This window comes from Pipistrellus kuhlii, unplaced genomic scaffold (genome assembly GCF_014108245.1).
Source record: "Pipistrellus kuhlii isolate mPipKuh1 unplaced genomic scaffold, mPipKuh1.p scaffold_m20_p_5, whole genome shotgun sequence".
NCBI classification, from domain to species: domain Eukaryota; kingdom Metazoa; phylum Chordata; class Mammalia; order Chiroptera; family Vespertilionidae; genus Pipistrellus; species Pipistrellus kuhlii.
In genome coordinates this window covers 66,270,916-66,288,006 of record NW_023425551.1, presented here as the reverse complement: position 1 = coordinate 66,288,006, position 17,091 = coordinate 66,270,916, and the positions used below count along the sequence as shown (strand labels likewise).

The 17,091-nt window shown below is 41.8% G+C and overlaps 1 protein-coding gene across 1 annotated transcript in view; it reads right to left on the bottom strand.

Annotated features, from left to right (window-relative positions):
* Positions 1–17,091, bottom strand: part of CILK1 (ciliogenesis associated kinase 1) — a 49,970-nt gene extending 32,879 nt beyond the window's left edge. The window contains exon 1 of the mRNA XM_036414352.2: positions 16,850–17,091. The gene's annotated coding sequence lies outside the window, so the exon portion shown is untranslated. The remainder of the gene's footprint in view (positions 1–16,849) is intronic.

Here is a 17,091-nt window from a genome sequence, read left to right as displayed (position 1 = left end):
AGGACATTATTGGGTCAAAGGAAACAACTGGAATATGGATGGCAGATAAAATACTGTATTAAACTTACTGAAGTGGATGCCTGTCCCCTGTGGTCCTTGTAAGACCATATTCTTATTCTGAAAGAATATACCCTGAAAGATTTATATGTAAAGGTCCATGATGTATGCAGTTTATTCTCAAATGGGTAGAACAAAAATTGTGTGTGTGTGTGTGTGTATGTGTATGTGTGTGTGCGCGCGAGAGAGCATGTTTGGAGAAAGAGAGTGTGTGTGTGTGCACAGCACCCAAATGGAGTAAAATGTTAACAATAAGTAAATCTGGGGTAAAGATAAATGGATATTCTTTGTACTATTCTTATTAACTGAATGTTTGAAATTATTCTAGATTAAACGTTGAAAAAAATTTAGCCTCAAAGTGTACAGGAATGGGTAACTTTAAAAACACACACATACATATCTTAAACATTTTATTTAATCATAAACCATACAAATGTGGATTTGCTTATTAAACCTAGTATTAAGCTGTTCCTCAGACAGAACACTATCATACATTGTGGCTCATCCACTTCATGATTGAAGCTGAGTCTGTCTGGAATTCAAGCTGGGTCTCAATAAAACATAGAAAGAACATTTGGGCCACAACATAAGCAATTTTGGACTCTGTCTATTTTCCCCTCTTCTTCATCTTTTTCCTATTTATCTCTGTCTATTTTTATTATGACATTATTTCTGTATCATTCAGTATTTCATTTCCCAACCAATTAAAATCCCCAAATCATTGTTACACGTTATCTTGCTTTAAAAAAAAAAAAAAAAAAAGATAACTTGAACCTTGATTTGTTAAAAATCAGCTAACTAATAAATTAATGCTTCAGCTCTAGCCAGTTTGGCTCAGTGGATAAAGCATCGGCCTGCAGACTAAAGGATCCTGGGTTTGATCCTATTCCGGTCAAGGGCACATGCTCAGGTTGCAGGCTTGATCCTCAGTATGGGGCATGCAGGAGGCAGCCGGTCAATGATCCTCTGTCATCATTGATATTTCTCTCTTTCCCTCTCCCTCTCCCTTCCTCTTTAAAATCAATAAAAATTTATTTTAAAATAAATAAATAAATTATATGCTTCATTAAAAAAAAAGTAGATGCTGACCTAGAAACAATGGGAAGTCAATTAAGGGTTTGTTTGTTTTTAACTAGAGAATAACATGGTCAGATTTGCATTTTTAATCCAATTAGCTAGACTATTTTTCTTCATAGCCAACCAAAACTTGCCTATTATACTTTAAGCTAATTTCTTCGTGCTTATTTTTTGTGGATATAAAGAATATATCTCATAAAAAATATGAATATACATGAAATTAGTAATCAAATGTGAGTCCCTTGGCCTTTTTGCTTTAATTATGCAACCTTTCCTCACAGGACCTGTTTCCACTACTTTAATTGCCTTTGGCTTTCATCTCTGCATCCTCACACACTTCTCCATGTCCTTGATGAACTGTGGTGATCAAAACTTTATGACTACCTTCCAGAGCATGTGGGCTCCTCCCCACTTTTTTTTTCCCCCCCCAATGGCATTATACTAGTGAATCACATATATTAACTATTAGTCATAGATGCCTTTCTTTGATAATGAATGAGCTACTACTTCTTCATTCATTTAAACTGTATAATTGGGACAATGCTTTCCCTGGATCAGGGGTAGTGAAACTTTTTTCTGCCAAAGGCCATTTGGATATTTATAACAACATTCGTGGGCCATACAAAATTATCAACTTAAAAATTAGCCTGCTAGCCTGGCTGGTGTGGCTCAGCGGTTGACCAAAAGTCACAGGTTTATCCGAACTAGTTTGGTCAGTAGCTAGAGCATCAGCCTGCAGACTGAAGGGTCCCAAATTCGATTCTGGTCAAGGGCATATACCTTGGTTGTGGGCACATCCCCAGTAGGGAGTGTGCAGGAGGCAGCTGATTGATATTTCTCTCTCATCAAAGTTTCTAACTCTCTACCCCTCTCCCTTCCTCTCTGTAAAAAAATAAATAAATAAAAGAGGTCACAGGTTCAATTTCTGTGGGCTCAATCCCCAATAGGGGGCGTGCAGAGGCAGCCAATCAATGATGTTTCTCTCATTGATGTTTCTATCTCTCTATCCCTCTCCCTTCCTCTTTATATTTTTTAAAATATACATTTTTAATGATTTCAGAGAGGGAGAGATAGAAACATCAATGATGAGAAAGAATCATTGATTGGCTGCCTCCTGCCCATCCCCCACTGGGGACTGAACCCTCAACCCAGGCATATGCCCTGATCAAAATCAATCCTGGGACCCTTCAGTCTGCAGGCAGACGCTCTCCACTGAGCCAAACCAGCTAAGGCTCTATCATTCATATATATAGAATTAAAAAACAAAACAAAAACACCTCAGCTCTATCTTTAAATGATACATATATTTAAAGATATATATTTACAGATATATATTTAAAGATAGAGCTGAGATTAAAAAAAAAAATAGTCTGCTATATTTAGTCAAATATTTACTTAATTCACCCCTAATGCTTTGGCAGGGCCAGACCAAATGATTTTACGGGCCTCATATGACCCATGGGTTGGACATTTTCCACCCCTGCCCTAGATGATCACTGAGAAAGCTATTTGTGAAAGCATTACGAACTTTACTGAAATTGAGAAAAAGTGGGTCATTCATTCAACACAAAGTCACCCTAACAATTCTTTCTTGTTAGTTTTTCAGATCATAGAACAAAACTCAATTACTCTGGCAAGATGTAACTCTCACCAAAGCACGGTAGTTGCTTTTTCATCTTGTTACTTCTGGTAATTGAGTAATGGCCTTATAATGGACCAGACTAGTGTCTCTCCAGGCTGAGATGCTAAGCATTATGCAAGGCTTTGGGGGCACATTATGGATAAGATAAGGGCCCTTCCTTTACATAACTCACAATTGACATGTACATGAAAAATGTAGAAAGTGCTATGAGGACATGATAGAGAGAATCACCAACTCCTGGGAGAAGGAGGTCTGGCAACTCTTCAGAGAAGTGGAAGGGCTGAGGTACTGAAGAATAATCAAGTTTCATTACATACAAAAGGGAAAGAAAGGAATTAAAAGCAAAGGAGACTTGGGGAGCTATGGTAATTGTTTCAAGTGTCCAAAGGGGTATCCGAGAGAGCGATGTAGGGCTCCAGAGAAGAGAACCATGACCACTGTCTAAGCTTTCTATTCTCTACTCCAATGAATTATTTCCTATCCTAAAAAAAATAAAATAAAAATAAAAATAAAAAATAAAAAAATGAAGTGGTATTATTCAAATTAGCATTAGACAAGAAGTATAATCAATTCTGAGCATGTCCCAGCAGTAAGTGGTTAAATGCATTTGAGATCAGTGGTGGTCAGTTATTCATCATTGTTATGGTGGCCTGAATGTGATGACTCATGTCTTGATCTGAAAGTGAAGAACAAACCTCACTGCTGCTCCAAGAAAACAAGAGTGATGGACAATGCACTGGAAAAAAGAAGACAGGGTGGGGCCACTGCTGATCTACCCAATAGCAATGCTCCTCTCCTTTATAGAACATCCATGCTGCTCTTCCTTGTTTTCTTGATTTGAAAGTTTCCTCCCAAAGAACCTATTCCTATTATCAATGGCATAGATTCATGCTGTATGTCATTGATAATGAAACTTACCACAGACAACAACAGAGCTTAAGTTAAAGGAAATCAGAGAACCTCCCAAAGACTTTCATACAATCATCTGAATTAAGGCAGTGGTGGTTTATATTTATTCAAAAGAATGTTTTAAGAATGAAATCAGGAGTATAAACTGTATAAACTGGGAGATTGGTTTTCTCGTCCACTGAGACACCCTCTGTGGGAAAGTCAGTGGGTTGCTCTCATCTCCTCGTGTCTGAACACGGTGCAGACTAGAGCAGACATTCTCCTGGGCACCTACAGAAAAGCGGTGGCTGCTCGAGCCCCCAGGAAGGTGCTTGGTTCCTCTACCTTTTCCACTAACTTCACTTCACCTTCCTCGAGGAAAGCTGAAAATAAATATGCAAGAGGGAATCCAGTTTGTGTGTGTCCAACTCCCAAAAGGCAAAATGGAACTGGAGAATTCTTCAGACTGTCCCCTAAAGATTCTAAAAAAGAGAATCGGATTCTTGAAGAGGCAGGAAGCAGTGGTTTAGAAAAAGGAAAGAGAAAAGTACATCTGATGACATATATCACATGTGTCAAACACAAGGCCCGCGGGCCAAATCCGTCCCGCCAGGCCTTGCAATGTGGCCCGCACCGCGCTGTCATCACTGCACTCCGCTGCGTTTCCATCACAATGACAGTTTATGACTGTTCAGTAAACCATTCGGCCCGAGATTTAGGCTGGATTTTAGATTTTGGCCCCTTCTCTGATTGAGTTCGACACCCCTAACATAGATGATGAAAAAATAGAACTTCTTTATTCATCCTTGACTGATGTCTCCTGTTTACTCTGGTATCCTAGGATGTAAATCTGCATAAATGTATTTGTTCCAGTTAGCTTTGTTGACTAGGCATTTAATTAAAAATGAGGGTTACATACAGTTACTCAAAAGCAAATAGTTATGTTACTGGAAGATTTATGAGATAATTATGGTTACTTACCTTAGTATTCAATATAATGCAGTGTTTGGTTTCTTTTACCTGTTATTAAGCTTCTTGTTCTTGCTAAAAAGAAATCATTGTGCGTTGTATACAACAAATCTGCTGTATTTGAGATCTGCTTAGGTTTTTGTACTACTGCCATTTTTATTGGCATTAGATTTTTTTGGGGTGGTGCCATATTTTTGTTCCTTTTATTGGATTTAAAAAGCAGAGTTAGTATTAGTTAAACCACACCTATATCCTTTTTAAGAATGGGGGCCAATGTTGAAAAAATTTGATGGCTGTCTTCTCCTCAGAAAAATGTAAGGGTAATTTGATCCTGAGGGTTTCAGGTAGGAAGATTTCGTAGACTACATTAAAAGAGAAGAATTTCCTTAGACTATGCATTTGATTTGGTATCATAAAACAGTATCCTCTGGAAATAAATAAAATATGAAAGGCAAATCATGCCATAAACCTAGAGCTATGTGTAAAGTTCTTAGAGCTACCTTTATATTTTTCAAGATAACAGGGGTATAAATGATGAGGTGAGTATAATATTACTTAGTAATAGTAATTCTTGCTTCCTCATCACATTTTTTATTTTTACTCACTGACAGCTGTTGTCAAAATTAACCATGTTTTAACAGATATGTTTTTCTGAAGTTTGTTTTTAATAAATGAATACTTATTTTCACAATTAAAAAAAAAAAAAGAATGAAATCAGAAGTCTACACTTCCCCAATAAGCAATGGAATTCCTTTTTGAAGTATGCAGACTATTTCTCTACAAGTTTGCACAGTTAGCAAGACTTCACAATGATTATGACATTGGCATATGGAGATTCACACCATGTGACTCGGGAGCTTGTAAACTGGCTGTCTGAGGCCTGGAGTCAAAGCTGGGTTCTGAATCTGTATTTGAAAGCAGGAACTTTCCATATAAAAATCCAGATTTGGGTTTTTAGAAAAACCGAAGGGCTGACAACATGGGATCCTTAGCCTTGTGTGGTAACAAAAAGCCAGAGAAGGGTAGTCACCAGCTCCTTAGGTTGAGATGAACTCTTCAGCTCATCACAGTCCCCCTCCTTCCTGCTGTCCCTAAAATAGTTTCGATGTCAGTTCCTCAATTTTTTTTTTTTTTGGAACCATGTATTTTTATATCGTCACAACCACCTGTGTTATTGAAAGAAAAACATTTCTCTGTTCCTATGCTGCTATTAAAAGTGACAAACTAAAAAAATAAATAAATAAATAAAAATAAATAAATAAATAAAAGTGACAAACTAGCCGAAACCGGTTTGGCTCAGTGGTAGAGCGTCGGTCTGTGGACTGAAAGGTCCCACGTTCGATTCCGGTCAGGGGCATGTACGTTGGTTGCAGGCACATCCCTGGCAGGGGGTGTGCAAGAGGCAGCTGGTCGGTGTTTCTCTCTCATCGACATTTCTAGCTCTCTATCTCTCTCCCTTCTTCTCTGTAAAAAATCAATAAAAATACATTAAAAAAATAAAATAAAAATAAAAGTGACAAACTAAAAGGCAACCTGAAAAAACCTCATGTTTGAAGAAAAATTATTCTTTTTTAAAAAAATATATTTTTATTGATTTTTAACAGAGAGAAAGGGAGAGAGATAGAGAGCTAGAAACGTCGTTGATGAGAGAGAAACATCCACCAGCTGCCTCTTGCACACCCCCTACCGGGGATGTGCCCGCAACTAAGGTACATGCCCTTGACTGGAATCGAACCTGGGACCCTTCAGTACATAGACCAATGTTCTACCACTGAGCCAAACCGGCTTCAGTGGAAAATTATTCTTTATTTAAAAGAGAAGAGCATTTTCTTACTACCTAGTACATAGCTAGCTTCCTCGAGCCTTTTACATTTCCTCCTCTGCCCTCTCAGGATTTGAATTCACAAGCTCCTGGTACAGACAGTCAACACTGCCCGAGAAGTGAGTGGAATATAGCAGCTCATCCGTTGACTTGGGAATTAGCTGACATGCTAAGGGGCAGACCTTTTATATACCTCTCTGACTCCAAGAATAACATAGATAAATCCCTCACTATAACTATCCCACACTCACCTTCCTAATATCCTCTAAAATAAAAGGCTAATATGCAAATCAACCAAATGGCAGAATGACCAGTTGCTGTGATGCACTCTGACCACCAGAGGGCAGACACTCAACTCAGGATCAGGGAGTGGCCTCAGCTGGCAGGTGTACATCCTCCAAAGAGTCCCGGACTTTGAGAGGGCACAGGCCAGGATGAGGGATCCCCTACCCCCCACCACTGAACAAATATTGTGCACAAGCCTCTAGCATCAAATAAACCCAAAAAGTACTACTACTAATTTTAGTACTTACTATATATATATATATATACAGTACTATTGTAGTGCTTCTATATATTAATCTGTTTAAAAGTACCAGGTAGGAGAGATGCAAATCAAAACAACAATGCGGTACCATCTCACACCTGTCAGAATAGCCAACATCAACAAATCAACAAACGGCAAGTGTTGGCGACGTTGCGGAGAAAAAGGAACCCTCCTGCACTGCTGGTGGGAATGCAGACTGGTGCAACCACTGTGGAGAACAGTATGGAGTTTCCTCAAAAAACTGAAAATGGAACTCCCATTTGACCCAGTAATCCCACTCCTAGGAATATATCCCAAGAAACTAGAAACACCAATCAGAAAGGATATATGCACCCCTATGTTCATAGCAGCACAATCTACAATAGCTAGGATTTGGAAACAGCCTAGGTGCCCGTCAGCAGATGATTGGATCAAAAAACTATGGTACATCTACACAATGGAATACTATGCTGCCATAAAAAAAGAAGGAATTCTGATCATTTGCAGCAACCTGGATAGAATTAGAGAACATCATGCTGAGTGAAATAAGCTAGTCAATGAAAGAGAAATACCACATGACCTCACTCATTTATGGATATTAAAGAACATTATAAACTGATGAACGAAAAGACAGATATAAAGACAGTAAAGCAGACTGTCAAATTACAGCGGGGAGGGTAGGGAGATCTGGGGGAGATAAGAGATCAACCAAAGGACTTGTATACATGCATATAAATACAACCAATGGACACAAAACTCTGGGGAGGGAGGGTATGTATGGGAGGGGAGGACAATGTTAAAATATGTACACAGATAATAAATTAATGAAAAAAAATAAAGACTGGCAGTCAAAAAAATAAAAAAAATAAAAGTACCAGGTAGGTACTATTGTTGTTATTATCCATATTTTACAGATAAGGAAACTGAGGCATAAGCAACTTGTCCCTAGTACTATTACCATCACACCCACATCTTATAGAGAAGGAAGCTGAGACACAAATTACTTGTCCAAAGTTATACAACTAATAAGTGGTAGGATTGATATAGGGACCCAGGCTGACTGCACCAAACTCAAGGGAAAGGTTGCAAAAGATCCAAAGGTCATAGAATCTTTTGATGATCTGAGAATAAGAGGAATTAGAGGAAGTACTTCGCAGGCAAAATCCAAATAAGGAAACCAGTGATGTGGCCATGCTCGTTGGCCTCATTCTGCAAACAAACATCAGTGAACCCAGCGGGGACCTTGCCAGCAGAGCAGCAGCAGCAAAGTGATTGCAGATAAAGAGGGGCTGGTCCCAGTTTCCAGACCTCCTCTGACTCAGAGTGTCTCCAGGCCCTCAGGTTTACTTTCTGTGAAATTAGCACACTGGACATGATGCAGTTAAATGGTTTCTTGCTCAAATGCTCTGTGATTCTGTGACTAGTTCACAATCATGCCAGCATTTGTCTAAGAAAAAAAAAAGGATCACTGGCTCTGGCCGGGAGTCATCCCACAACACCAAGGTTGCAGGTTTGCTCCCCAATCAGGGCACATGAAAGGGTCAGCCAATGAATGCACAGATGAGTGGAACAACAGGTCAATGTTTCTCTCTCTCCCTCAAATCAACAGGTGGGGGAGGGGAAGAATCCGTTTCCACTTTTCCCATCACATGCACAAAAGCTAGCAAAACGCGTGCCCCTGAGGGACCCTGTATGCTACATGACATTTCTCTTTCAGAGAGGGACAAGCACCTCTTGCCTCAGCTGGACCCCAAAGTCCAGAATCTGAAACAATCACCTCTTTGTAGCCTCCTACCCCAACCTACACAGACACTGCTTATGGCTTTCTCAAAGTCCCCACACCTTCCCAGAGGTCATGACCTGCAGGCCCGCCCTCTGCATCAGCCAGGTCACTCAGCATGCTTCCTTGGCCTCCGCGTTCTTGCACCTCACACTCCACCTGCACATAGCAGTTACTCAAAGATTGTCTGAATGGTCAAAATCTGGATGTTAGTCTTTGCTACCTATTTTCTGTACCACCCTCGATGAGTATCTCAACTATTTCTTCATGTGCAAAGTAACAATGAAATTGTTTGATCTGACCACCAACACTACAGAGAAGCAAAGACAGGCAGGAGGCCTGGGCCTTCCCACCGCAATGCCGGGATCACCGAGTCTCAGAGACTCACAGAAAGGCCCCCTCCACCTGGTCAGATCAGGTCTTTGGCATTTGGGTAAGGCTGTCCACAACTAACAGAGAAATACAAGTTGGTTTCACTTTCAAAGAGTTCTAGCCAAACTCGGAAATAAAGTGATGGTTTTCCTGGCTAGGTAGACAGCAGGGGAAACCTTCCTGAGACCCAGCAGCCCCAATTCCCTCCCCTCCGCTGCCATCCTCAGTGGATGCAATGAGCATCTGCTCACAGCCAGCAGCTCGCACGGGGCCCGGCTCATTCACGGCCTGGACGCCAGAGACTGGGCACAGGGAAGTGGCAGTCGTTCTTTACTTTGGAATCCTGGTAGTCACTGAATGAACGAATGCCACAATTACTCGTTTGTTAAGATCGAAGACAGAAAAGTGCATGCAAACATGGGCTTCTTGAGAGCTCTGGTTTACCAGCCCACTGATCCCGCTCAAGCCCTAGGAGGGTCTTGATGGTTTTACTTGGAAAAGATTCCATTGCTGTCATCGGCCCTCACAGGAAAACTGGATTGTGTGCAAAGTCAGTGTCCCTTCTCATGGCACCATAACCAGCATGCAACTAATCGCACCTTGGATTCTAGGTTTACATGTATCATAACTTGACACGAAGACGTTAATACCGTTAATTTCTTTTTAAAAGGTACTAGAAATAGCACACGTGCTCCTATTTTTCTCTCTGGAGCCCAATTCTTCTGCCTATATACAGTTAGCAGAAATGTTCTTTAAGTATTTTTGCTTCTTGGATGAATGCCTCTTCTGTTTCCAGAAATTGCTCCATGCCTTACCTCTCTCCCCGCCATCAACCCAGCTTCTGAAAAAAGAACTCCGCATGTCCCAGGGCCCTTCATCCCCCGAGCAGGGTCCATGACTTCCCATCGCTCCCCCTGCAATACCTAAGGGTGCTCGTGCATGCACCTTAAAAAAGGTCTTCAATCACACGTGGATTATTTCTAAACGAGGACCCATAATTCTACGTGGCTTTTGTGGACTATAAAGAACTGAAACGGATGTTGACGAATGGAAGAAGGATGTTGACAAATGTTGACGAGCTGGAAGAAGGATAGCTTTACCCTGACTTGTATGAAACTGTGGATGAGCTGGGGTGGCAGTCCTCCAGCTTAATGAAGACTGTCCAGGGTGGCAATAGTCCTACTCCCAGCTGCTGACTTGATTGGCACCCCATGTTATAAGGGTGGGCAAAGGCAGGTTGTGGTGAAGATGGGGGAGTGAATGAGAACATACATTGAGTGGTCATTATTATGATCTCTGAACTAATAATAATCGGGCCACTCAGTGTATATCCTATGTAATAAAAAGCTAATATGCAAATTGTCCCCTCAACCAGGAGTTGGACCAGCTGGCAGGCTGGCCGGACCCCACCCATGCACAAATTCATGCACTGGGCCTCTACTACACACACACACACACACACACACACACACACACACACACACTGAGTAGGGCAAAATAGGTTCGCAGTTGTTTGTATTGAAAATTATACCATAATTAACAAACAATAATAATAATTAAAATCTGTGTTTCCTGTATTCACAACTGCAAGCCTCCTTCCCCCCCACCCTGTATTCAAACGCTGTGCAAACATTACAGCACCTGTAACTCAGGAACTGATCTCCCGTTAATGTATCATGTCTAGCAATAAACAAATCAATAAAATGGGTCAAGGAAGCAAAGACTTCATGTAAAAAATAGTACGGAGCAGGGATAAGCCAATGTTCTCTGGGAAGGGCCAGTAAATATTTTAGGCTTTGAGGGCTCTAAGTCTGTCACAACTCCTCCACTCTGCAGTCCGAGACAACACGGAAATAAGTGAGCACGGCTGTATTCCAGGACAACTCTACCGACCAAACGGGCAGCAGGCAGGGTATGCCTGCAGGGCACAGTGTGTGGCCCCTGGAACAGAGGGAACCCTGCAAGCAAGCAGAGACATTTTAGCTGTCTCCATAGAACCCTCATTTAACCCAAGGATAGTGTTACAAGTGTGAACTGAGATATCCCTAGAATATAAGCAAGGTGAGGGCAGAAATTTTATATTCACGACTGTATCCCCAGCACCTACATGAGTGTCTGGCATACAGCTGGCACAAATAAGTACTCACAAGAAAGGTTTGTTGAATGAATACATTAATGAATGAGCCACTTAAAGGTTTGTAAATGGTCATTTTGCCTACAGGTGATTCTCCTGTGTCACCAACCCCACTCCCACTGCCATCCCATCCCCCTTACACCCTTCTTTGCAAAACTGGACAATTATATGGGGTCTAGGATACAAAAATTATGAATCCTTCTAAAAGCTCTTACCCTAAAGTAGGGAAACATGCTTTTTTAACAGCTAAGATAACATGTGAGCATGTATATCTTACTTTTTCTCACTCGGGTTTGTCAGAGTTAAAGGAATCTTGAATAAAGTCACTTTCAAAGCAAAGGCAGTGTCCAAGATCACAAAAGCATTAACTATTGTCTTCAGAGAACTACAAGTTCATGCAGACAGTAACTTTCGTGCTAGCATCAAACGTGTAGTTGAGCACATTGCACCATCATACTTTATCTTTTTGGTTTCTGGGCCATTATCTTTTATAGTAACCACGAGGGCCATCACATAGAATCAGCATTTCATCACAGGATGTACTATACCTACAGAAAGATAAAAAATGACACGTTGATCTTTCCACCAAAATACGTGGCTCTCAGGCTCTCGGCCATCACTATACCTATATTTACCAGGTAGCTACAAAGAGCCCCCAGTGTGGCGGAAAAGGCACCAAGTGAAACCTGTGGCTCTTCCATAAAAAGAAAAAGAAAAAAAAGAAAAGAAAGAAAACAAAATCCCTGAGTTAGGGGAACATTAAGGTAAGATAATATGTAGCAATGTTCATTAGTATAGACTGAAAGCTGAGTTCACAGAACCTAAATTCAACATGGGCATAAGGAAACTTCAGACCATAAAATTAGATTTTTATTTTTTTTTCCTGTAAGGCACCTTAATAATCATCCAACACCCTCACTTTACGGATGCGATCCAGAGACCCGACCAATAGGAATGGATTCCTTGTTATCTTGAGATAATGTCTGAATAAAAAAATGTTTGTTTTTTTTTTCTTTTCTTAATCCTCACTAAGCACGATTTTAGAGAGGAAGGGTGAGAGAAAAAGAAACATTGATGTGAGAAAAAAACATCGATCAGTTGCCTCCTGTATGTGCACTAACTGTACCCTGACCAAGGGATCTGACCCACAACCTTTGGTCTACACCAATGAGCCACCCAACCATGGCAAGAACTGTTTTCATAATCTGTCAGAGATGTGTCAAATGCTCCCCACTGGCCCTTTTGTGAAAAGTATATGAATGTATTGAAAATTCTGACCCACATATTAAAAAGAGTCGAAGATCTGCTTTCTTCAAACTCTGAGACAATGTCACAAGTCAACGCACACCAGCTGTACCAGCAAGTCTGGCCACACTCTTTCCAAGAAGGCTTCCACTTGCAAAGCACACACATTTACTCAATGAGCGAGGGTGCTTCGCTTTCCTAGGGAGGAAATCAGGAACGGATTGAGTACCATTCCAGGATCTGCTGAGTGGTGACATCTTCCTACCATTGGACAGCACCTCGCTAGGTGCAGCGATTGAGTACAAATGCCCATCCCAACCTTTCTCACCTTCTCGGGAGGAACCTTAACTTCCTCTTTGGCTGTAAGCAAAGGCATCTGATTCCTTCCTGCCATAACACGTTCTTAGCATTTTAATGTAATTTGCCCAGAAAATGATTTGCTTCACTAAATTATTTTTACCGGGTGATTTTGTAGAGCACGTGTATTTGTAAGGAAGTTAAAAAAAAACAAAACACAAAACTGTGTTTCAAACGTCAGCACAGCTACAACCTGGGCCAAGGTTACACTATCATCCCCAAACAATATGTGAATAAGTTGTCCTGCACACACCTCTGTTTGCACATCAGCCACAAGCACGGAGGCCCAGATAGGAGATTCCTGATACTCTAGTCAGAGGTCCTTCTCAGAACGGTTTGTCAGACTGCTGATGGGAGAATTTTCGATTAAGTGAGACATTGTTCACAGGCTGACAGATCGACATATACACAAAGGTCACTGTAATCTGCCAAGAAAGTGCTAGGCAAGTAGTTCTGCCGTAAGCACACACACTCATACATACCTCACAAACAGAAAAATAGAAGGACGTGTGAGATCAAACTCCAACTTGGCAAGATCCTGCCAAATGAAATGGAGGAGCTCGCCTCAAGAGAAGCAGTTAAAAAAAAATTTTTTTTAAAGGCAGTAGTGTTCCTGGCAAGGTTCAGATGGAAAAACAGCAACAGATCCCAGAAGCAGAGCTCTAGCCAGGAATAACCTAAGCTCAGGCCATTTTAAGGGCGGGCAGGATAACACTCGCTAAGCTTCACTGCATGACTGCCCATGCTCTGGGCTTCCAGGCCGAGCCAGGACTCACGGTCTACTACAGTCAATCAACAAACATCGACCAAATATGTGTCATGTGTTCAGGTCTCTGTGAGTCCCTGTCTGGGGAGGAGCAGATTTCTGTCAGGTATATGACAGGCACTGTTTAGGGCCATCGTCACTACACAATCAGCCGAGGAAAGCATTTCCCCTAGTTTACATGTGAGAGGACTAATGCTGGGTGAATCCCACAAGGCCACATCACATGCGTAATAAGTGGAGTCAGGCCCTGACCTCAATTCTGCCTGAATCCAAAGCCCACAATGCCACATTACCATGCATAAAATATGGGTCCTGCCCCAAAGAGGCTTAAAATAGCCTAAGCCAATTAGAGGTCAATATGGCCAGTATAAGGAAGGGCTAAAAAAAAAAAAAAATACACATACAAGTATCTTAAGACTCTAAAGAAAGGAGAAAATTGAGTAGTGAGAGAAGACATTATGATAAAAATAGGACTAAAATTTGCACAGGAAGTGGAGAGAAGGGAGGGAGTTTCTAGGGAGAGCCTGGACCCTTTAGCAGGAGAGCAAGAAGACCAAATCCCATTGAGCACAAAGATGTATGCTACACTGAAAATAAGATTTAGATGGGAGGGATGAAGCCTGATAAAGGCCTTGGAAAATTAGACAAATTATTTTAGAGAATGGAGAGGAACCACAGGTGGGAAAAATCTTAGGAGCAGCATAAGGAAGTGATAGTTTAAAAGTTTATACAAACAAGGAACGCTGAAGATTCCAGAAAAGGGAGCATCTCATTCATTCTTCATTCATTCATTCATTCGACAGACATTTACTGAGGACTTACTAAGAGCCAGGCTTGAGAGGGTAGCTAAAAGGCTGCTCCAGTCCACAGGAGAGGAAAGGTGAGGTTCTGGATTAAAATATAGAGGGAGGGATCTATTTATATTATGTTTAACAGGTGGAGATGACTCACTGATATAAAGGAGGAAGGAAATGAAGAAAAAGATCATTCCAAAGTTCAATATTAACATGATTTCCACCTTTACTAGTAATTTCAAAAAGCAATGAGAATAAGACTAACAATGGGCTTTAATGATGTTGAACAGTCAACAAATAGCCACTTTCAAAAGGCCTTTTTTTTTAATCCTGGTAGCTCATTTACATATATAGTCAGTAGTAGGAAAGTTCACCGAGAAAAACCATTTCTTTGTGACTAAATTCCTGAGTTCCCTGGGTAAGAAATACAGACCCCATCAACCCTCCAAAACATCCCTCCATCCATTCGTCAACATGAGTACTGACACAACGGAATATCATGCAGCAGCAAAAAAGAAGGATCTCTAACCCTTTGAGACAGCACGGAGGGACCTGGAGACTATTAGACTAAGCAAAATAAGCCAGTCAGAGAAAGACAAGTATCACATGATCTCACTCATATGTGGAATCTAATGAACAACATAAACTGATGAGCAAAACATATCCAGAGATTTTGAAGCATGCAACAGACATGCAATATTTCAGAGGGAAGGCAAGGTAAGAGATTAACCAATGAACATATATGCATAACCCACGGACAGACAATAGTGCTAGGAAGATCTGGAGAAGGGGTGAGAGAGGAGGGGTTTAATGGGGAGCGGGGGAAGGCCATCTGTGAAACTTTCAACAATAAAGATAAATTTTAAATTAAAAAAAAAATCCCTCCATCATCTAAAATTAAATGGGTTGAGTCGAAACTGGTTTGGCTCAGTGGATAGAGCATCGGTCTGCGGACTGAAAGGTCCCAGGTTCTATTCCCATCAAGGGCATGTACATTGGTTGTGGGCATAATCCCGGTAGGGGGTGTGCAGGAGGCAGCTGGTCGATGTTTCTCTCTCATGGATGTTTCTAGCTCTCTATCCCTTTCCCTTCCTCTCTGTAAAAAAAAAAAAAAAAAAATCAATAAAATATATATTTTTTTAAAAGTCAAATGAGTAAAATTAAATGGGTCTCCTTTAGAAACATGACTGCCCACTCCTGCCCAACCACCAGTTTTGACTTTGGAGATGGGGACAAAGCCAAGTGGAGGGGGTGAGTAAAAAGTCACTGTGGAGGGCAGGACTTTAGGGAGAGGGCAGTGGTACAGGATAACCTTTTACATCAAGAATCCCAGCACAGCTCTCATTTCTACACCCACTTCTCAGTGTTTTACAATGACTGGCCCGCAAATAGATGGGAAGGCCTTCAAGATCCTGTACCAAATCGTAGCGCTTTGTTCAGAAACTATTTCAAATGTGCATATTTACGCATCCATTAACTCCCAGCACAGCTAGCATATGGTTGAGACGCAAGTTCTTCTTAATGACTTATACGTTGACTACACAAATGTAAAGCTCATCTCAATTGTATACCCAGCAATAGTACAATTCACTATTGGGACACATCCAGGAAGTCTGCTCATTGGGAAAGGTGAGAAATGAAAAAAAAAAGAAGAAAAAAAAACTATAGCTATCAAACTACTATAGCTATAAAGAGTGGCCCAGGGCAAAATAAAAAACACAACTGCCAGTTTCTTTGAAAAATCCAGCCCCTGCATGCAAAATCCAAGGTGGTATCCTCTCAGCACAGTCCCAAGCTTTAGCAAAAGCAAATCTTTATTTAGTTTGTAAGTGGAAACGAATACTCTTTTCTGCAGAAGGAAGCATTAAACTACTTTGATATTTACAACCCAAAGCCCTCAATGTTAGTGTCAAAGTCAAACTTCCGAAGGTGCATGACAAAAGGAACTCTTGTTCTGGAAAATCCTTGAACATCCCTCTCCTAACAGGTACTCCCACTGGTAAAGAAAGAATCAGAGCAGAAAGAAGCCCCGTGAAAAAAAATGGTTGCACACAAATGTGTGAGGATTCTTGCTCAGACCCCTTACGGGACAGCCAAAGGCCTAGTCGGGGAAATTCCAGAGCAAGTCCTCCATCTCCGAAGAAAGGGGCTTCCAATCGGGCACGAATCTCTCCCCCGTCTTAAACACTGCAAGGTAAACACCCATCCAAACCTTCCAGACTCCCAGGAAACGAGAGTTTTCACGCCTAGAGGGAGGGAGAGACCCACATGACCGCGCAGAGAAACTACAGCCCCTGAACCTCTCCCTCCTGCCCCGATCACCCCAGAGGCCACGGGACGGGGGTCCTTCCGCAGCCCCAATCCATCCCCCCGAGTGACAGGTCGCCGGCAGGAGCCCCTCCATCCCTGACCCCACTTACTGGCGCGGCGAACACAGGCGGGGGCCCGCCCCTGCGGTGAGCTCAGCTCCTCGGGCGGAGTGGGGCGCAGCAGCCCCTCGGGAACCGGGAAGGGGGGCGATCCCCGCTAGGACAGGCCGAGGCGTCCGTGCAGGGCCGCCCAGGAGGACCGGCGAGTCGCACGGGCCGCGTGGCGCATGGCAGAGCAGCAGGAGCCCGGCCGCTCTCCAGCCTCCAGCAGGAAAACAAACAAAAGGCAGGGA